At 38.9% G+C, this 23,423-nt stretch overlaps 1 protein-coding gene across 1 annotated transcript in view; it reads left to right on the plus strand.

The window, feature by feature from the left end:
- Window positions 1-23,423, plus strand: part of acoxl (acyl-CoA oxidase-like) — a 128,785-nt gene that overhangs the window by 102,700 nt on the left and 2,662 nt on the right. The window contains exon 9 of the transcript XR_009328890.1: window positions 3,657-3,744. The gene's annotated coding sequence lies outside the window, so the exon portion shown is untranslated. The remainder of the gene's footprint in view (window positions 1-3,656; window positions 3,745-23,423) is intronic.

Raw genomic sequence — 23,423 nt, forward strand, 5'->3', positions numbered from 1 at the left:
CACATAAAAAAAAAACCCCTGATCTGTACCTCGTCTTCTTTAATATTAGCATCACAAGGGTATCCATGTATTATAAAAAATAATAGATGGGCCTCTTCAGTGAGTTACAGGAAAACAATTCCATCCTGGGTTTCTGTGACAGTTGGATGAAATTATTTTCCTGTAACTCACTCAAGCCACTCTATATATATATATATATATATATATATATATATATATATATATATATATATATATATGTGTGTGTGTGTGTGTGTGTATATATATATATATATATATATATATATATACAGTGCCTTGCAAAAGTATTCAGACCCCTGACCAATTCTCTCATATTACTGAATTACAAATGGTACATTGAAATTTCGTTCTGTTTGATATTTTATTTTAAAACACTGAAACTCAAAATCAGTTATTGTAAGGTGACATTGGTTTAATGTTGGGAAATATTTTTAAGAAAAATAAAAAAACTGAAATATCTCGCGAGAGGGGGGGTGTTACGGGGGGCTCTGAGGTACCGGAATGCATGAGAAAAAAAGTGACAAACACAATGTAGCCAGACAGTGTAACTATAACCTGTGTTAAGGTGTCATCTTTAGCCTTGGCTACAATGCTTGCTGCCGCTAAATGGGCCTTGGTTCGGGCATGTTCAAAAACCTTTTTTTCTGAGGGCTCTTTTCTGTTGTTTTTTTACGTCGGAGGCAGAGGACGTTACTGTACATTCCACCCACTCTTTTGCTAGTTTAATCCCTCCAGTCTTTTCTGGACACAAGCTACCTACCTTTTTGCATGTTGTACAGCCCAGCTTTGAATTACGCATTATAAGCCAGTGGTTATGCGTTTGCTTTTTCTTGAACTGAGCCTCCGTCCAAACTGCACCTGCTCCGGGCACTTAATCGGTGGATGCACTGTCCTCCCTAGTGATGTGTAGTTCGCGAACGAATCATTATTTTTGAATGACCCACTAAGGTGAACGATGGGAATCGGATCAGAGTCCCCATTGAATCGGTTCTTTTGATTCACCCTATGAACAAGCTGCGTGGCGCACAGGAGTCGAGTTACTAGTCTATCAAAAGTCATGAAGTGATTCATTACCTCTCGAGTCTGGTTGATTTGTTCGTTGTAACAAGGCAACCGTGTTGTCTCTCAGCTTGTTGAGTGTTCTGAAACTGAAGACCGTATGTGCCATGTTGGATCCAAATTCCCGCTTACTTAGTGCAAGATAAGAACTCTGTGTGAGCCAAAATGGCGTCAGTTACATCCTCCAGACCATAGCTATATATCTATGATCCAGATGGTGTGTACTTTCTAGAGTGCTGCTTCACGCTGTCAGAAACTCAGATTACAAGTTTGTGCACCAGAATTATTATTTTTCTTACAGTTCTTCTTAGTTTACTATGTACGTAACCTTGTGTAAGTCTGCCACATAGGCTACTAGTTGTAGCCTATGTGTGTTTTTTTTTTTTATACACATACTAAAAATCATTAACTATTTTGCACAAATTATGATTAATACTTCTAAGTCATCTTGAGTAAAGTCAGCCAAATTACTAAATAATATTAATAATAATAATAATAATTGAGATATACACCTCATTTCCAAAATAAATAAATACAAACACCTACTGATATTGTAACGTTATTGTATCCACGGCTTAATTATATAACTTGTGATTACATATTTGACCTTGAGGAATGAATGTATTTTATACATGACAATTTACAACTACGGTTAAATATTTTATAATAATGACGCCGTAGTATCAGCTACGATACAACGACTTTTTAGGAGGATATTGCACATTCTAACGGATGACGTTCTTAAACGTCTATTATATTTTACACGCACATTAAATATACATTTTCTAAATGTTATTTTACTGTGTTAAACACTCAAAAATACTAAATATATACACGTTTAAACTTTGTTTAAATAAAATGTACATGTTGTGGTTATGGGTGTGCTTCAACATGTGATTGATTACATGACTAATCCCAAAGGTTTACTGGATAGAAGAGGAATTGGGCAAACAGCGTTTTGCTATGTGCTGAATAAATACCACAGATTAGTTCCACAAATACCACTTGTTCGAGCCTCTCTTTTTTGTTGTTGTAAAAAACAATGGGTGACTCCAAAGATTAAATTAAATTAAATTAGATTGATACTGATGGCTAAACAATGCTAATGGTTCAAACTGTTATGTTATCTCCAGGATTCTAAATATATATTATTCTTTTTTTTTGTCAAACTATATTTAATTTAATGTTTATGAACAACTCGTTCTTTCCGGTTCAAATAAACCAACATAAACAATCTTAATGCATTGGTTTTGTGTCATTGAATCAGTGAATCAAATGAACGAAATGAATCGATTCACCAAACTGAACTGAATCAAATGAATCGAGGTTCTAAAAAGAAACGAACTGCGACCCCGTCCCCCTCTCCCGCCGAGCCGGTGGTGATGCTGAACTGGCGGGATTAAGCGCAGACAGCGCTGCTAGCTAAGGCATCGCCATCAGGAGCAGTTTCCCCCTCATATTTGATTTGGCTTTCCTTTCCCACGACACGTTTCAAATTCAGTAGCGACGACTAGCCTAGGCTACGTGACGTGATTATGTAGGGACCTCTCAGTAGCTGACCACCACTGTTTCAAGATCAGTTACTTACCTTGCCGGCCTGCCCCATAACCTCTATGTACAAATAAGAGAGCAGGTCTGGAATCGGTATGGCAGGGTAGGATGCGCTTTTACGGGGGGGCGGAGAAATAACGAGGAGGCAGAAGCAACTTTAACTCTGATCGCTTTTATTAGAATGTTTACAGTGCAAACAGTGGAAAACAAAATAAATCATCCCGCGAGAGGTACCGGATCCGGACAAATTAGGTACCGGAACAAAAAAAGTCAAATCTGAGAGGTGCCGGATCCTGTTCCTGCAGGATCCGGCTCAAATTAAGCACTGCTTGTCTGTTTAATAAACATGCTTGTCTTCCTTCCCAGTATCTGCTGTTTTAGAAGAGCAAGATTTACAAGGATTTGCACTTCACAACCAAATCAAACATCTCTTTGTGAGGGGATCTTCATGACCATTAAATCAAATGTTGACAGATGGCCAATTGGCACAATTTCTTTTGACAGAAGTATGCAGTAAAATATATAAGAACATAAGAAAGTTTACAAACGAGCGGCGGCCATTCGGTTGTTAGTAGCTTATTGATCCCAGAATCTCATCAAGCAGCTTCTTGAAGTATCCCAGGGTGTCAGCTTCAACAACATTACTGAGGAGTTGGTTCCAGACCCTCACAATTCTATGTGTAAAAAAGTGCCTCCTATTTTCTGTTCTGAATGCCCCTTTATCTAATCTCTATTTGTGACCCCTGGTCCTTATTTCTTTTTTCAGGTCGAAAAAGTCCCTTTTGTCGACATTGTCAATACCTTTTAGAATTCTGAATGCTTGAATCAGATCATCGCATAGTCTTCTTTGTTCAAGACTGAACAGATTCAATTCTTTGAGCCTGTCTGCATATGACATGCCTTTTAAACCCGGGATAATTCTGGTCGCTCTTCTTTGCAGCAGACAGGTTCTAATTTCCTTTCATTTTTAATCCTGTATCCCTATTTCGGTGACATTAACTCTTCTGTTTGTTTTTGTTTTCCAGGGTTTTCTGATGGAAAATCGCATCCCAGGCCTAAAGTATGACTCAGATGTGTTTGTGATCTTTGAGGGAGACAATGTAGTCGTTACAGGTAAGCTAGACACTTTGGGTGGATTGCAACATTCCACTTAAACCGGTTAAACAGGTTTAAACCTGAAAACAAGTATTAAAAAGACCAATTTAGACCAAAAGGTGTCAATAGGCTTTTTCAACTTCAACGTATCAGCAGCGACTTAATTTAAACACTTTTTTTTGGTCTAATCTAGACTATATAGCAGCAGGTTTAACTGTGTGTTTTCTACCTCTGAATGGATAGTATATTGAGCATTATCACTATTATGACAGGTGTATTTTCAGAAAAAAATAAAGTATATAAATGATGGAAATTGATGAAATGTTTTTGGTTCTTTTTAATCACTTGATCATTCATCCTTGACCATGACACGCTTGAGTGACTATGACTGAAACATATGCAGTTAATCACCTAATTAGTGAGACAGTTGATTGGACATTGATCGGTGTGATTTCAGCTGTTCAATTACAAGCTTGAATAAAAGCAACAAAGAAAATCACAGAAAAACACCAATATGCAACATCTGTCAAGAGAGCAGCGCCTTCGTGCAATCGGCATATTGGAGGCTGGACTAGGGCAGTGTACTGTGGCTCGCGGTCTTGGGTGCTCACAGCCAGCAATTTCAAACCTGGCGAGATGGTATAACGAGATGCACTCTGTCAATGACAGGCCACGAACAGGGAGACCAAGAGTCACAACACCTGCCCAAGATCGGCAGATCATTATGCAGCATCTTCGTGATCATTTTTGCACTGCTAGTCAAACAGCATCTGATACTGCAGGTCGTAACAATCCACGCATCAGCAGTTCAGCTGTAAGAAGGCGATTACACAGTCATCATCTACAGGCCAGACGACCATACAGGGGTCCGGTGCTCAGCAATGTGCATCATCGCAACAGGATGAGGTGGTGCCAACAACACCTTAGGTGGCCTCGCCTTCAGTGGAGCCAGGTCCTCTTCAGTGACAAATCGAGATTCTGCATAGACTGTCCTGATGGACGTCAGCGAGTATGGCGTAGACGTGGTGATCGATACACGAGAGACCAATCGGTGGGGAGGTCCAAGTGTGGACCCCTGCTCCCTTTTATTATTTGGCGTACCCCATCCAGCCGGTTCTCTGCGCTGTTCCACAGTTCCTGATGCTGGGAAGAAGGAGCCAGACATCGAAGGTTCTGGTCATCGAACCTCATGGGCTATGTGGAAAGTGTTAGTTAATGAAAAAAAGATTTAAACTCTGGTGGCTCTACCACCCCTTTTGCATTTAAACAAAAAGCTTTAAAAACTGCCATTAAAAAGGTAAGTATCTTTAGTTGAGAATAATGAATTGGGGTTTTGAACTGTGAACTTGCACTTTAGTTTGAGTCCAGTTGCACTTTATTATGTGTTCTAAAACATGTAACTAAGGCATTGTAAGAAATCTTTTGATTACTGTACTTTGCAACAAGACTTGCAATTCAGCAAATGTTTAAATGTCTAGTGCAGAAACAACAGAATACTGATACAAAGTAAGCATTACTATCTCCACGCGTTTATTTGCAACTATTGTAACTTGTAATGTTCAGCTTCGGGCCTCAGCATGGGTAGTGGGAGGAGTGCGGCTGGCTTCTGGCCACCACTTAGAGCATGCACGATGACATGACCATTATGACTACAACGGTAGCCTGCACCAATTCGTTACATGGCAAACTAGCAGATAATATTAGATGGGCACGTATGCAGTTCAAGCCTGCCAAGTCGAGAAACATCTCCATCATCAAAGGCAATGTAGTGGATAAGGTGTTCTATACTCATGGTGAGGCCATGCCAACAGTGTCAGAAAAGCCTGTAAGAGTCTTGGGAGGTGTGGCAAAGTGGTTTGCAGTGTGCAAGATAATGACGACCAGCAAAGTACTGGTGAAATGGTAGTTTATTTATAATCCAAACTCTGATGACAACAGTAAAGAAAAGGAGGGATGGCAATACACATAAGAACATAAAAATGTTTACAAACGAGACAAGGCCATTCAGGCCATCTTGCTCGTTTGGTTGTTAGTAGCTTATTGATCCCAGAATCTCATCAAGCAGCTTTTTGAAAGATCCCAGGGTGTCAGCTTCAACAACATTACTGGGGAGTTGGTTCCAGACCCTCACAATTCTCTGTGTAAAAAAGTGCCTCCTATTTTCTGTTCTGAATGCCCCTTTATCTAATCTCTATTTGTGACCCCTGGTCCTTGTTTCTTTTTTCAGGTCGAAAAAGTCCCTTGGGTCGACATTGTCAATACCTTTTAGAATTTTGAATGCTTGAATCAGATCACCACATAGTCTTCTTTGTTCAAGACTGAATAGATTCAATTCTTTAAGCCTGTCTGCATATGGCATGCCTTTTAAAGCCAGAATAATTCTGGTCGCTCTTCTTTGCACTGTTTCTATAGCAGCAATATCCTTTTTGTAGCGAAGTGACCAGAACTGAACACAGTATTCTAGATGAGGTCTTACTAATGCATTGTAAAGTTTTAACATTACTTCCCTTGATTTAAATTCAACGCTTTTCACAATATATCCGAGCATCTTGTTGGCCTTTTTTTTATAGCTTCCCCACATGTCTAGATGAAGACATTTCTGAGTCAACATAATTTGCCATGTGTCTGCACAATGATGTGTATTGCACAGTTCAATAAACAACAGGTTGCAGTCCCGGAATAATAGACACAGTTATTAAACACACATATGATCACATGTCCACAGTGCGTGCTAAGTGGTGAATATACAATTAATTCATGAACAGTGGTGCAGTGTTGTCTGGGTTAGTGCTGGCCATAAGTGACAGCTCCGGATGGTGTTAGCCAGTACTATTTGACTCGTCAAAACAAACACTAAACACTCACTGTAATATTTAGCTTGTCCTTTGGTGTTCTTTTAACCATAAACAAAGTAACAGATCACCTAGCCACGCCCCCTTGGTTAGCAAGTGTAGCCGTTTCTCCTCCAGTCTGCGGTTGCCACATCGCTTTCCCTCTGGAGCGATGACTTAATGTATCGCAGTTGTGCCCCCTTTCTAGATGGCCGACTTCCACCTAACCCTGGGAATGAATTGTCAGGCCATCCAGTCCTCTGTTCTCTTTACACAGCGCCCTCACAGGTCGGGAGGGACATTTATCACCAAGATCACCATTCTGTCACAGGAGGTGATGCAATGGGCATTTAACCCTTAGCAGTCCTCAGGCGTGTCAGGTCAAATTTATTTTCACACGCGCTGTATATTTTACATGCGCAGTTTAAAAGTATTTTTTTTTCCACAGTAAAACAGGTTTAAAAGGCACTGCATATCAACAGGGCACTCAGTACTGCATCTCCAGCCCTGTCCCACCTCTTGTTCGCTGTATTATATACATACCTCATCATAGTCATGCATACTGATAAATCATCTCCTGATCACTCGTTTTATCACCAAACTCCTCAATAATGCAATCCAAGTCATTATTTTATTACAGTAACATCTCAAAAAGCTCTGCAAATGTTGGTGATATTCTCTGAGCGCTGGATGCAGAAGCAGCTATCTTGTTTGTTTATGTCTGTGTTATCTCTGTGGTGCAGGGGCTATGTGTATTGCTCAGATCCGCCCCTTTTTTTCGCCTTCTCTCGGCTCCTATCGGTTTTCTCTGCTTTTTCTGGAGAAAAAACGACTAGAGACCTGTGCTTGACGTCTTTTTGATGATGTCGGACTTGGTCCAACATCGGACCGGAAAGGGTCAAAGGACACAGTCCAAGTGGGAGAGGTGAGACAACAGGCAGTGCACACGCTTAAGAGTACTGAACAGTACTGCTCTACCTGGCAAGCTTAAAGTCTGGTGCTTTCAGTTTGGTCTTCCAAGGTTGCTGTGACCACTTACTATGTATAAGGTTTCCCTGTCAACAGTAGAGAGACTGGAAGCCTTGATTAGTTCATACACAAGGAAATGCCTGGGGGTTACACTGATGGAATCGTGTGCCGAGCGTGTAAGGGGAGGTAACCCGTATTGAGAACTGGGAGAAATTGGTGGAAGATGCAAAGGCTGCCCTTCGTAGCAGTGATATCATGGGGCAAGTACAACAGGGAAGAGGCCTTGGTCTCATTTCGGCTCCCCGACAGGCATAAAACAGCTCCAGATGAAAGGAGGAAGTTGGTAGTTACTGAAGTGCAAAAGCAGGAGGAGAGGATGAGTTGAGTCAAGTTGGTTTCTCAGGCTAAGCAGGGAGTATGAATGAGATGGGAGAATGTGGAACAGGGTAAGATTGGCAGGTGAGATCTGTGGACAGTGGAACAGAGGATGGTCAGCTTCCTAATTAGCCCTAGATATGATAACCTGAATATGTGCAGTGGAGAACCCTGCATGTCCTTTGTGTTCTTCACCACCTACCCTGAAGCACATTATTACAGGATGTAAGATGGCTCTGACCCAGGGTTGCTTCACCTGGCGTCATGACCAGGTGCTGCGATGCTTGGTATTAGTGCTGGAGTAACACCATAATAAGATCAATATTAGATATAGCTGGCACACAGAGAACGTCATTCCTCCATCCATGAGCGTAGCCACCAGAAAAAAAGGTTATTACAACTAAGAGTCGCCTGAGCAGCTTAAATGTTTCAGTTCCTAGAAGAGGGGAATTATTGAGCTGGTGTATATTGAATGAAGGGGACTGCTGACTCAACTTCTTTTTAGACCCAAACAGTATAATTTGTTTTCTTTTCATTTAATAGTAACCTTTTTCTTTTTGCTTAAACCAGTATTGATTGTTGTTTATTGTTGAAAGTCAATTGCTACACATGAATTTGAAGGCAACAATTCACGTTAGTGGCTGCCATAAATTACACAGTTGATAAATAGTAGAAATAATGATCACAACGTGCTTTGTCTTGCACCGATTTATAAAATGGAAAGCGATGTGTGGGACAATAGGGATTAACATAAAAAAACAGGATCAACAAAGTAAAGTGCTGCTTCAGATTTGGCAAGCGAGTCAGAATCGGGATACAGATGCAGGTGTGCTTTTAGGCTTTCCAAACACTGGCCCAACTTGCAAGGTAACATGTTAAGTACAGTGATCGAGGTTTTGTTTTGTTGTGATCCTAGTATTTCCTGTTATGAGGACTGTAAATGTGCAATGCCCCCTTTCCTACAGTTTATTTAAGTTAAATTTGAGTTTGCACTTGCATGTAAAGGCATACATAAACCACAGTACTTATATTACTTTATGAAAATGTGTAATTTGTCACTTTGTTATTGTGTAGGAACCACAATGCCAGAGATTTAAAAAAAAAAGAAAAAAACCTGCTGTCTACTTTTATACTGTTTCTGCCTGAAATATACTATATATCTTTTTCTGGAATAGATCATGGTATAATTCATCTACACAAAAACACAACAGAGAAGCATACATTATATATTGTAGGATAAGTAATCTGTAAAAAAAAAAAAACATAAAACAAAAACATAATAGGGATATATGTTCTAATCCAAGGTTACCATAGCATGGCCAGGTCCTGTTGTGGGTGAGCACCCAGGGTCTGGAAAGTACGGGGAGGATTTCAGAGAATACAATGGAGACTGAAATGGCCAAGTCATTTTTTTAAGAGTAGTGGCTGATACATTAAAAAATAGAGGGGTATTTCAGCCTGCATTGCGCATTGTTTGACTTAGACCTTTTTGTATCATTTGTTCATAGCACAGTTGTTTTCTTTATACACATTTTGTATAACATTCCCCCTGTTTTAGGATATCTTGAAACAAAACTCCCTCTCTACAGCAGTTACTGCATAGTGTAATATTTCTTAATACTTATCATTTAAGGTTTAACATAAGTGTTATATTACAGTACATGACTGAGTGATACATGCAGAAGGGTACAAAGCTTTCACTATGTTCAGCTTCTTTGTTTATGATGAATTGGTTATATTCTATCAGTTGTTTTGTAAGACTTATTTTGTATTCATAAATGTATAGTGTACCGGCTACGGATATGAGTACCTGCACTTTTTTAGTAGTGTTTCACATTCACATGACCAGCTGATCAAGTTTCTCAGTTCCAACTAATATTTTTATTTCTAAAATGACAAAAAATTGGGCAATTATTTAGCTTTCTTGTTTTCTTATTCTAGCAAATTTAATTGCAAACATCAAAATGAAAAAATAAATAGTTCACATTTTAAAGAAATGCTAGATTTTAACCTATTCCTCCAAAGGTGTAACTTGAAATGGAATTGTTGAACTAGTCTGCCCTTTATACATGCTCATTTCTTTAAGTTACAAGATACAATACAACAAATGCACTCAACTTATTTTAACTTGAAGTAATGTATTTGCTAATGCAGTGTTGTGTGATAATGATATTTCCGGTTAATCATTTGAAAATTATGAAGATTATCATGATTATATTCTTATAAAAAAATACTTTCCAGCTTGCACAATTAAAGGGGTTATAGCCAGGGCCAGTGTCAGCACCCAGGCAACCCGTGCAGTCGCCTGGGGTCCAGGGTCCTATGTAGCCGTTAGATTGCAGCAGATGTCGACTTCACTGTGAGCACAAAACTACATGCAAAGGATCAAGGAAAAACAACAAAATGAATACCGGTATACATACAGAAATAAAATTGCAAATATGAGCAAATGTACTATTTCTGTGCCAGCTATCCTACTAAAGCCTTTAGGGCTAGAAACGTTTCGTTTTCTCTAAACTAAACTGTATGCGTGCAGTGAAACTTTTCTCTGTTCCGTTCATCCTGCCTTCTCCCTCCCTCCCAATTACATAAGAAGAACATAAGAAAGTTTACAAACGAGAGGAGGCCATTCAGCCCATCTTGCTCGTTTGGTTGTTAGTAGCTTATTGATCCCAGAATCTCATCAAGCAGCTTCTTGAAGGATCCCAGGGTGTCAGCTTCAACAACATTACTGGGGAGTTGGTTCCAGACCCTCACAATTCTCTGTGTAAAAAAGTGCCTCCTATTTTCTGTTCTGAATGCCCCTTTATCTAATCTCCATTTATGACCCCTGGTCCTTTTTTCTTTTTTCAAGTCAAAGAAGTCCCCCGGGTTGACATTGTCTATACCTTTTAGGATTTTGAATGTTTGAATCAGATCGCTGCGTAGTCTTCTTTGTTCAAGACTGAATAGCCTTTGTCCTCCTCAGTTCTTCGTAAAGCCGAAAGCTGTTGGCTGATCTTGCCATACCAAGGTAGAGGTGTTTCCCTGGGTTTTATTTTATTGTAGTCACTAGTGACAAATCCTTTCCAAAATACAGCATTTAGTCACTAGAAAAACAGTAGTCACTATCTCAGATAGAAATATACAACTATTGTTAACTTATCCAATTTAATTTTCAATATACATAAAAAAGTTTTATACAAGTTGTGACAGGATGACTGAGTGGTGACGTCAGACCAGAATGCAGGAAGAAAAACAAACAAGTAAAATACTGCGGCGCAAATGACTCTGCGGGACCGTTTATTTTCAAAAATAAAAGGTTTAACACAGAGCACAGAGCAAAATAAAGGTTTTAACTAAAACAACACACAGGTCAGGCTGGGCAGATGCTGTCACTGATCCTGTATAATGTATCATTTTTTACTTTTCTCCTTTCGCTCTCACATGCTGTCCTCTGTACACCCACCCAGAGCACGGAGAACTGCAGGCTTATATACAGGTGACCAATTAATTAACTCGGGAGATGGTCACCTTCTGCACAAGGTTTTTAATGTGGATGGGGCTTCCCATCCACGCTGCAAAACAATACAGTAATAACAGTAATAGTAATACCACAAAACAAATACAAAATAATAAAATGCAAACTGCTTGAAACAGTCTGAAATTGAAACACAATGTGATTCACTGCAAAAGTTTAGCTCCAACTATGGATTCCTGTTTGACATTAAACAATTTGCTACTGACATTGCAGAACTGGAGAAGGTGTTTAAAGATTTCTCAGTAAGTGTAGCTGAAGATCTGTCTGGAGTGGAAATGGTTCGAGAATTGAAGACACTGGTGAGAATGCTGGCTGATCATTTGTTACCTGTGGAGACTGCAGTTTATTATTTCCTGATCGCTGTGCCTGGCTTTCCCAAATACATCATTCAATAAATCTCACCTGCTGTGCATTTCCTACATAGTCAATAGAATTGCACAACAGGGAAGATTTATGAAAATATTTTGTTAGCTACAAACACTTAAAAAGATCTGACAAGATAAATGTCCCAGGTGTACAATACTGACTAAAATACAATTATATATTGTCTTCTCTCAATGTACAATTACTCCTGTACACCCCTTTGCTCCATAGCTTAAAAGACATATGGGCAAAGGACAGGGTATGAAAATAAATTGTTCAGTGGCTTGGTTTCAAGCAATAGTAGTACATGTAGTTTCAGTGTAGTCCCTAACTCACAAGCCAGATGGCAACCTTATCTATTTAAGCAAAACGGTAAGGGGAAATTTAATTGCAGTGCCATCCAGTCACCATGTAAATACATTTTATTTAAGACCACCATACACAGTGGCACAAACTCATTGACGCACGGACACATACAAAAAGATAAACAACAGTACAGTACTTTAGTCATATCAAGCCATTTTGAGTTTTATACATGCAATATTCCCTCAACCCTGAGGCAGCATGAACAAACAAGAATAGCATTGGTAACACTGAAGTAAGGCCATTTTTAATGTTGCCTTTTTCAAAACAAGGTTACTATTCACATAAGCACACATGACAGGCCAGAGAGCCATTGGGGTATCTTATTAAATTATCTTCTTCAATAATATTAAGCCCTCACAAGGCTTGGAAACTGGAATTCAAGAATACTTTTAATTGTTTTGAATATTTTGTTACTTCTATATATTTTTTTCTTTGCTTGATATTTTTAATACCACATACAGTAGGCAGATAATTGCTTTTATATATGTTAGAATACCAATTGAATAACAAATAAATGTTTTTAAGTCAAGACATTGGGCTTTTAAAGTTTGTGGTACAGATGGCGTTTTTTTGTCCGTCCTTAAGTTTTTCACATGGTAATCTGCAATGCTGCCTTCAGTCAGAGCTAATGGTATTGCAGCAAATATGCTTGACATTGTGGCTGTAAATTAGTATTTTGAATATTTTAAGAATATTGACTGCAAAAGTATGAATTTAAGGTATCGGTGCACGAGCAGGATAAGTTGAAGGTTTTTGATGGACTGAGATTGTAAGAGGTTTGAATAGTATACTTTATGCAATGTATATTTTTTTAATATAAATGTATTACCATTTCCTATGCAGTATGTGCATTTGTTTTGGTAAAGTTCTCTATTGCTGTTTCTGCTAGGCTATTAACTAATGCAATTTTTCAACCGTGGAATAGAATCCTAAATGCTGAATCAATGACTTGAGCTGGTTTGAAAAATGAACACCGTGCACACAACTGTAATTTCTGTCTCCTTTTTGACTGATTTTGTATAGAGATTTCCCATTTTCCAAATCCACAGCTGAGGTGGCAGAAATTACAGTTGCACATCTCTAGTGGTCATTTCAGCAGCTTTTTCAGAAGCAAATAGGCCATTAGTTCATAAGCATGGTATACTGTAATGCCATAAATATTTGCGACCACAATATTTGGCAAATCACTCCCATAAAACCTATTATGCTCCAGAAATGTTGGCGGCCTGTTGCAATATACAAAGTATGTATTGTTAGTGGAATTTGATTTTGTGCCAAAAATGTTTGCGTTTTTTTTTTTTCATATATGCAAAAAATGCATAATAAAAGGCTCACAAATATTTATGGCTTTACAGTATATTGATCTACGCAGAAATAGAAAATTATTCAAATCACACATAACAGGATATTAAAGAGTAAGTAGCAGGGTTCTGGAAAATATAGTGTTCCACGTCCCCACATGTTGCTACAACTGTTTAAAAATTGCCGCTGTAGTGCACTGATAGTATAAGGATTCAAACAGGTAACGCAGCAATGACAATCCTTGATGTGGTACGGAAAAGAAAGCCAGAGCACTTGTTGTTATGTTGTTGTTTTTTTCATTCGCTCTTCCTGCAGTGATTTAGAGGACAGATCTCACACCCCAGTGCACTAGTGTAGCCATTTTGAAAAGAGCTTTGAAAGAGACTTTAAAAGTGTAAAAAGATGTTTGGATGTTAACAAAAGTACTGGTGCATTATTTAAGATGTATTTTTTGGAACTTTGCTACTTACTCTTTAAACAGGTACAACATTCACCAGGCTGGTGAAGTGGTTAGAGTAGAGTTGCATGGTTATAATACGCACTTTGATAAACAGGCAAAAAACATCCAAACCACAAAATGCCAGAAACATTAAAAATGCAAATTTTTGCTGGAAAACTGACAGTCATACAGGACATACGCTACCATAACTTGGACATAATTCACCTCCTAGAAAGAATCTGCATTAAAGCATAGTAGAAGGAGTGCACGCATGTTGACTTTTTGAATGCTGGTGGGTTTTTAAACACCCTATAAGTTTTCGGGTGAAGTTGTGCTCTTGAAGAATGAGGTACATTGTCGCTGGCTCCAGCCAGTCCCTATGAAATCTTCCCCTCACAGCTCTGCAACCTGATAACCTCATGTGCGTCTCAAGCAGAGCAAAGATCGGGGACACATAAATAGCCGTGTGCTGACACACTTTCATAATAACTTATTCAGATTGATTTGTAGAGTGCTTTAATTGCTCTTATAGTTGTATAGTCTTACAGCTGTATCAGTCCTGTGTTTATTTTCATACGTGCCCTGCTTAATCTGACAACACTTCAAGAGAACAAAAATATGGGTATGGTATGAACATTTTTTTTTATGCTTGAGTAGGATCAAAAACATTTAAAAGCTTCTCAGTGGTTTCATTTCTATACATTACAAATTCTGAATAGTCTACATTAATATACCAGCTAACTTAACTACAACAATTGGTATTAAATGAACAATGAAGGATAAAGCTATTTGTGTATTAATTCATTAGTTTGGCTTCTCTTGGTTAATTTGTTTTAGGTTGAAATAAACTAGTAAAATATGTGATAATCGTTAAGACTTTGACAAAAAATTCAAGTAGAAGACATTTAGACATGAATGTAGTTTCTTTTAGCATTTCTTTATATTCTACAATTGAGTATTTTATAGCTATGGGTGATATAATATCTATTTATTACTGACCATTCTTTTTCTGTAAAGGCAGAGCATGTTTAATTTCCAGGGTGTGCTTCAACAGCTGTGTTGCTTCATTTCTGAAACCACAGTAAGACCTGAGAGTTCCAATCTAACCAAACAGTGTAGTTTAAAGATGACTGAATTACATCAGTCAGCATGCGGGTGAAGACGGTTCATTGATATTGTGGAGGTTTCCTGTTGCTTTGTGGTGATGAATAAAATCTTCAGTGTATAATTTATAGCACATTTATGAAAAGTGTTTGTACTGTAGAAAATATTGAAAATTATACTGTATTTTGTCATCAAATACATTTCAAATAGTGTTTTTCGCAATATTTGAATATTTGCCCCAGCACAAATTGAAATATTTACAAATAAGGTAGAAAAAAGCAATAGAAACTAACTTACTGCAACCAGCAGTAAACTGTTGCCATTATATCTCAGGAAAGAGTTAATAGTAATGCCTGTTCCTCTTTGTAAAAAGGCACTGGTGTTGAAAGTCTTGTGGTGGAGCTAAAATATTATTGCCGCGTACTGAAAGCTGTTGATTGTTGTTCAGACGTCTGTGATGCCTGCACAGACAGCAAGTCTGCACTGACGCTGGTTTGTATCTTTTTGTCCCACATTGACCTTTAAATTCATAAGGAGATAGTTGCAGTTGGTCACTGTGGCTATAAAAGCAGTAATTGTATTTTGGTGAGCTCCATAGGGTATTTTATTTTTTTACAATTCTATTTCTTAATTTTCACAAGTACAGAAAATCAAACACTATATATATATATATATATATATATATATATATATATATATATATATATATATATATAATCATAACTAAATTAAACGGTAAAAGTCAGAGAGAAAAAAGAGAGAGAGAGAAAGAGAGAAGAGACAGTAGTAGGGACAGAGACAGGCTTGTTACTCTTGGCACCACCCAAAAGGCTGTGCGTTGAGGTCAGGGGATAGAGAGAAGTCTGAGCTTTTTAAAGTAGGATAGGAAAGGCTGCCAGGCAGAGTAAAATTTGTTACTGGCTCTGTGGATTGTGAATTTAATTTTCTCCAACTGGAGCATCTACAAGAGATCCCTATTCCAGTGGACAAACAGAGGAGGGGCAGCTTGCTTCCAACAGTATAAGATTTGGCATCTAGCTATTAAAGTTGTGTCAGAGAGTCAGACTGCATCCTAGACAGACCAATTCCTTCGGGTACAACTCCAAAGAGTGCAACAATTGGTATGTCTAACACTTGAGAAAAAGTAAAAAAAAAATGGAAGACCAAAAAGGTGTCAGCTCAGGACAGGACCAAAACATATGAAATAGAGAGACAGGTGCTTGGTTGCATCTGTCACAAGCAGGGTCCAATCCAGGGTAGATCCAGCCAGATACTGGCTAATGGTGTTAAACTTTAAATTGGATTAGCCCATGACGTGCACAGATTGAAAAATATGTTAAAGTATGGCTGTAGATGGTAACATAATGCCTTTAGATGAAGGATTTAGTGCTAGAATAGAATCATCAGGGGATGAAGGGGTAGAGAGGGAAACTGCACAACTATATTATGTACGAAATTACAAATTTGCAATTATCAAAAGAAATGTGTTTGAGGCAATCCAAATTTTTGTGACAGTTGTTCAAATTAGGCAAAACTGTCATCAATATCATATTATTATTAAGAGGACATACATACAGTAGTTTTATCCAGTTAATAGTATTGGGACCAAAACCAAATTTTTGTAAGGTCACAAATAGACAATCCCACTCAACATGATCGAAAACCTTCTCTGCATCAAGAGAAGGATCTCAGGCACATGTGAGTCTGAGGGGAAATACAGACTATTAAAGAGATGCCTTGGCAAGTGCTTTAACATCTGCATTAAGGAGAGAAATGGGGCGATAAAAGCTACAGTCATTGTGATCCTTATTTTTCTTGACAAGTAGTGATATTAATAAGGGATAGAGTTGAGAACTGAATTTTTTTTATAGAACTCTATGGGAAACCCATCCGGGCCTGGTGATTTACCACTTTACCCCTATTGCAGAAGTAATTTCGTCATTGGTGAGTGGTTCTTACAAGCCTTCGACTGTGGATCAACATTGGGTATGGTTAAATTTTCAAAAACAGCATTAATATTAGAGTATCATCCTTGGTAGAATCAGAAGTATAAAGAGACAAGTACAATTATTAAAAAGATTGTTGATCTCCTGTTGATTGACAGTAAGTGTGCCTGATTCAGTACAAATTTCACTGATAGTACGGGAAGCTGCGTATTGACAGAGCTGATGGGCCAAATGTTTACTGGCTTTGTCACCATGTTCATAGGCATTGTAGTGTGATTTAGTCAGGACCTGCTCTGCCTGCTTTGTAGAGAGGATGCTGAATTCCGTCTGCAGGGCTGTGACGGTGTGGTGGGTGTGGTAGTGGAACAGACGTTACAGAGTCACAGTTACAGGTGCAAATAACCCCAATACCAACAATGGTAGAGGGGCGGACTTTATTGACGGGGAACACAGTCCAAACCAACAAAAATATAAATCATAGGTCCCCAATAGAGTGAGTCCCTCTCAGCTCTTTGATGCACTTTCGGGGTGGTGGAAAGTGCAGGTGCTGAAGTGTGCAGTTCAGTCGTACGGGGTGTGTGATGTCCAAGGTGAAAGTGCTGGCAGTAGTGCGGCAGCTCCTTGGCATCAGGGATCACTCTGACCTCGGTCCTGACAATAAACAAACCAAAAACACGTAGCACACAAACAAACACATGGCTCAGCAACCCAGGTTCAGTGTTACCTCAAAGGCCCCGCACTTACAAAATGACAGCCCTTATATACTAGGAGACTCCACCCCATGATCAGCGCAACTCGGCACACCTGCCAGTTGTCTAATGCAGCGCAGCTGATCACAGTAATCTTGTCCCCTAATATGGTCATTCCGCCCTGCACTAAGATGGCCGGCTTGGTGAGGAAGGAAGTCGGTACAGCCGTGCGAGTACCTCTGCTTAGCGTCCTCTTGGGTCGGGAGGGAGATTTCTAGCTCAGATCCTCTCTCTCTCTGTCACAAGAGCCAGTCGCATTTTGTAAGGATCAGGAGTTGGGGAAACAGCATACTGGTTATCAACCTGCAAAATAAGGTCTGTTAACTTGGTGACGTGAGTGGTATGCTGCTTTTTAATTTTAGCACTGTATGAAATAATTTGGTCACAGAGGTACACCTTTAGGGCCTCCCTCAGTTTGGTAGATGAAATCCCTGGAGTTGTGTTAATGTCAAGGAATAAAGCGTTATGAAAATCGACAAAATCCTTTTGTGATAGTAATAGTGGGTCGAAACGCCAGGTACACCGAGATGGAGCTTTGTCAGGGAACATCAGTTCCATAATCAGTGAGGTGTGGTAAGAAATCACTATACCCTGGTAGGGACAGGACCGAACAGAGTAATAATTTGTTATCTATAAAAAAGTAGTCAATTAGAGAAAAAGTGTGGTGTGCAGGTGAAAAAAAATGAGTATACTCTTGAGGTGGGAAACAGAAAGCGCCATACGTCTGAAACCTTGTAAGCATCTGTGGAATGCTGGTGGGCAATTCACTGACACACACGGGAGACAGAAGTTTTGTTTGGAAACACAGCACTGGTGCCCAGTTTTATTATTTTGGCTATTTTGCCTTTTAGCCCACACAGGGTGCTGTTGTCCGTGGCCTGGGTACCGACAACGGTACACAGGACCACAGGAATACCAATACTGGTAAACAATAGTAGCACTCGCGCACTCACAGATGCTCAAAATAATAATGAAAACAAAAGGAGAAATGAAAAGGGAAGATAAAACACAGTAATAAAACTACAAAATAAAAGTTCTGCTTACGCAGTGCCTCCACTGCCACTAAGCCGGTCAGTACGGGCCTCCGACCTACTCTCATCTATTTCTATACACTGGGGTGGCCAGAGTTCCCTGTATACCTACACATGTCCCCTCGGGTACGTAATTATTTCTTTTACTTTGTAAATTATTTTAAGGCAGGCTGTCTCCGTGCTACCCTCTACCTGCAGTACCACGCATGTGCCAGATAGTCAGTACAGATCTCCCCCCGTTACAGCATGTACGAATGTACGAATAGTTAATGCTGATTTAGATGGGGGACTCAAATTAGTGGAGGAGCAATCTAAATTTGGATTTAGGGCATAGTTTAAAATCCCCCCCTAGAAGGAGAAAATAGGTACTTATATCGGGCAAAAGATAGAAAACCTTTAGAAAGGCATTATCATCCCAGTTCGGTGCGTGCACATTAGCCAGGATCAATGGGGTGTTATAAAGTATACAATAATGTAACGACCGTGTGGGTCTGCAGTAGTTTGGGAAGGGACCAGTGGAATGGATTTGTTGATCAAGATCGCAGCACCCCTGACCTTGCCATGAAAATTTTAATGGAACAGCTGCCCCACCCAGTCCCAGCGAATGCTGAAGTGGTCAGAGGTTCGTAAATGGGTCTCCTGCAGAAACGCAATCCCCACTCCCAGCTGCTGGAGGTGGGATAAAACATTTTTAAATTTCACAGGGTGGTTCAAGCCTTTCATATTCCAACTTATGCAATTTACTGGGCATCCACTGGATTCAGCTCCATTGCCAGACATCGTATTTTAAAGGGAGTAAACAGAGAAGAGTCCAGATCCCCCACACAACTACAGTGGCAAAGCAAGACATAGCGAAGATAAAGAGAAGAAAAAAGAAAGAGGGAAGAAATAAATAAATAAATAAATAAATAAATAAAATAAATAAAAGAGAACATTCAACATATAACCCCCCCTCCACCCCTCCAACTCCTCACACTTATACTCCTCTGCTTCCTTGCAAATGGAAGTTGTTCACTTTGGCCTGGTTGGCCACTTTCTACCATATCACAGAAAACGTCTATGCTTTCCTAAACACGGCTCCAACTATTTAACAAATCAGAGAACAGTAGACAAATCATATTAGAACAGTTCACCAGAACATATTTAAACTGTTAGGTATTATAATTATTCGGACAAAGAATACTATCCTAATAAAGTAAATATCAAACTGGCTTAGATATTGCAGAGGCTGTATTAAATAAATATTATATATATATATATATATATATATATATATATATATATATATATATATATATATATATATATATATATATACACACACACACACATATAGTTGAAACTTATAATTTCTAGAAATTTCTTGAAAATAAATAATTATAGGAAAAATCTTTTAGCAAAAGTTTTGCCTATGTGGATTAGGAAAAAAAAATTACAGGAAATAGATGTCTAAATAATAGTAGACCTCTATTTCTTGTAACTTTTTTTTTCCTTAACCTCATCCACAAAAGCAAAACTTTTGCTATAAAAGATTTTTCCTAAAATTCTAAAAAAATAAAAATTAGGGAAATTTTTTGAAATGATAAATTTCCATTGGGGTATGTAAACTTTTGACTACAACTGTGTGTGTGTGTGTGTGTATATAGACTGTATATGTGTATATATATGTGTGTGTATATATATATATATATATATATATATATATATATATACACAGTACTGTGCAAAGGTTTTAGGCAGGTGTGAAAAAGTGCTGTAAAGTAAGAATGTTTTCAAAAATAGACATGTTAATAGATTATATTTATCAATTAACTAAATGCAAAGTGAGTGAACAGAAAAATCTAAATCAAATCCATATTTGGTGTGACCACCCTTTGCCTTCAAAACAGCATCAATTCTTCTAGTTACACTTGCACAAAGTCAGGGATTTTGTAGGCATTGTGAAAGAATCGCACCTCTCACATTCGTTGCCCCTTTAAAAACACTGACCCAACACATGCAAATGGATTTTTGAAAGCACGGTTGCGCAATTTTTAATAAACACAAAAACAAAAAATAAACACAAAAACAAAAATAAACAAAACACAAACACCTAGCTCTCTTTGAGCAATAACTAAACAAAACAGGACCCTAACTAAAAACAGTACAGCTAAGCTGTTTACCTGTACAAAAACAAAACAAACAAAACTGCACACACTCAAAAAGGCTTCACTCTACCTTTTCCTTTTTTCAAATTACGGCTGTACCCACACACCAGCACAGTCGGGCTTCTACCCTCTTCAGCAGCCGCCCAGAGCAGACTGACTGCTCTCCTTATAAACCCTGCACCTGGCTCTAATTTTCAATCATAGCCAGGTGCAGGTGATAATTAACAATTAAACAATTAACAAAATAATTAAACGATCAAACAAAACAAACCAAAATGTGCCTATGCACATGTTTTTCTGCAGGGGGCATTTAACCCCCTCCCTGCTGTCTCACAGCATATAGTCAGGTGTATGATTAAACAGTTATACCAAACAGGTGCTAATGATCATCAATTCAATATGTAGGTTGAAACACAATCATTAACAGAAACAGCTGTGTAGGAGGAATAAAACTGGGTGAGGAACAGCCAAACTCAGCTAACAAGGTGAGGTTGCTGAAGACAGTTTACTGTCAAAAGTCATACACCATGGCAAGACTGAGCACAGCAACAAGACACAAGGTAGTTATACTGCATCAGCAAGGTCTCTCCCAGGCAGAAATTTCAAGGCAGACAGGGGTTTCCAGATGTGCTGTCCAAGCTCTTTTGAAGAAGCACAAAGAAACGGGCAACGTTGAGGACCGTAGACGCAGTGGTCGGCCAAGGAAACTTACTGCAGCAGATGAAAGACACATCATGCTTACTTCCCTTTGAAATCGGAAGATGTCCAGCAGTGCCATCAGCTCAGAATTGGCAGAAAACAGTGGGACCCTGGTACACCCATCTACTGTCCGGAGAAGTCTGGTCAGAAGTGGCCTTCATGGAAGACTTGCGGCCAAAAAGCCATACCTCCGACGTGGAAACAAGGCCAAGCAACTCAACTATGCACGAAAACACAGGAACTGGGGTGCAGAAAAATGGCAGCAGGTGCTCTGGACTGATGAGTCAAAATTTGAAATATTTGGCTGTAGCAGAAGGCAGTTTGTTCGCCGAAGGGCTGGAGAGCGGTACACGAATGAGTGTCTGCAGGCAACAGTGAAGCATGGTGGAGGTTCCTTGCAAGTTTGGGGCTGCATTTCTGCAAATGGAGTTGGGGATTTGGTCAGAATTAATGGTCTCCTCAATGCTGAGAAGTACAGGCAGATACTTATCCATCATGCAAAACCATCAGGGAGGCATCTGATTGGCTCCAAATTTATTCTGCAGCATGACAATGACCCCAAACATACAGCGAAAGTCATTAAGAACTATCTTAAGCGTAAAGAAGAAGAACAAGGAGTCCTGGAAGTGATGGTATGGCCCCCACAGAGCCCTGATCTCAACATCATCGAGTCTGTCTGGGATTACATGAAGAGAGAGAAGCAACTGAGGCTGCCTAAATCCACAGAAGAACTGTGGTTAGTTCTCCAAGATGTTTGGGCCAACCTACCTGCCGAGTTCCTTCAAAAACTGTGTGCAAGTGTACCTAGAAGAATTGATGCTGTTTTGAAGGCAAAGGGTGGTCACACCAAATATTGATTTGATGTAGATTTTTCTTCTGTTCACTCACTTTGCATTTTGTTAATGGATAAATATAAACTATTAACATGTCTAATTTTGAAAGCATTCTTACTTTACAGCATTTTTTCACACCTGCCTAAACTTTTGCACAGTACTATATATATATATATATATATATATATATATATATATATATATATATATATATATATATTCATTGCAAAAAACGATGTTAATGTGCAGCAGTTAGGAGGAAATATGGCCTAACTTGCCATTCCCACCCCCACACAAGGAACACAGCCAAAGGAAGCAGACAACACAAACAACCGCAGACTGTCTTCATCAGGTATGACATAGTACATGCAACTCTCTCCAGATGACACAAGAGACATCCATCATCATGGTCCAATAGTGCTGTAGGAATGGATATACATGTACACTTCAACACATACACACCCACTTCAGGTTGCAGCAATCCAGCATTCATTGGTACGTTAGGCAGCACTGAGCAATTGTTTTTGAGAATGTACCAGGTACGTCCAATAGCAAGGGGTTAAACGTTTCACTAATGTATTTGTTGCTGCTCTCACATTAAGTGGCGCTCCGCAAACTCTGTGTACAGGATATATTTAAATGCTCATTCACCTTGTATTACTGACTGGCACATTTTTTATTTTAGTTTTTACTGACTAGTAAAATTGGATGCTCTGCTGCGTTTGTAAAAGTATTGTCATGTTGTTTTAACAAAACAACACTTATCAAGTCGTTTGGTATGCATTCTGGGAGGTGTAGTTCAAATGGGAGTGCGTCTCTTAGTGTAGAATTCCTTAGCTTCACCAGGCAAGTTAAACATTCTTTCTGTGCCATTGAAGGTGATCCTCAGTCAAGCTGGATGCAACAGGCCAAATTTAGCTCTATTGTTGTACAGAAGAGATTTTACTTAACAGTATGCAGCCCGTTTCCTGCTTAACTCCGGGCTAAAATCAGGGAATATGTAAACTCTTATTCCCTGGAACT

Source organism: Acipenser ruthenus, chromosome 6, assembly GCF_902713425.1.
Source record: "Acipenser ruthenus chromosome 6, fAciRut3.2 maternal haplotype, whole genome shotgun sequence".
In the NCBI taxonomy this organism is placed as follows: Eukaryota; Metazoa; Chordata; class Actinopteri; order Acipenseriformes; family Acipenseridae; genus Acipenser; species Acipenser ruthenus.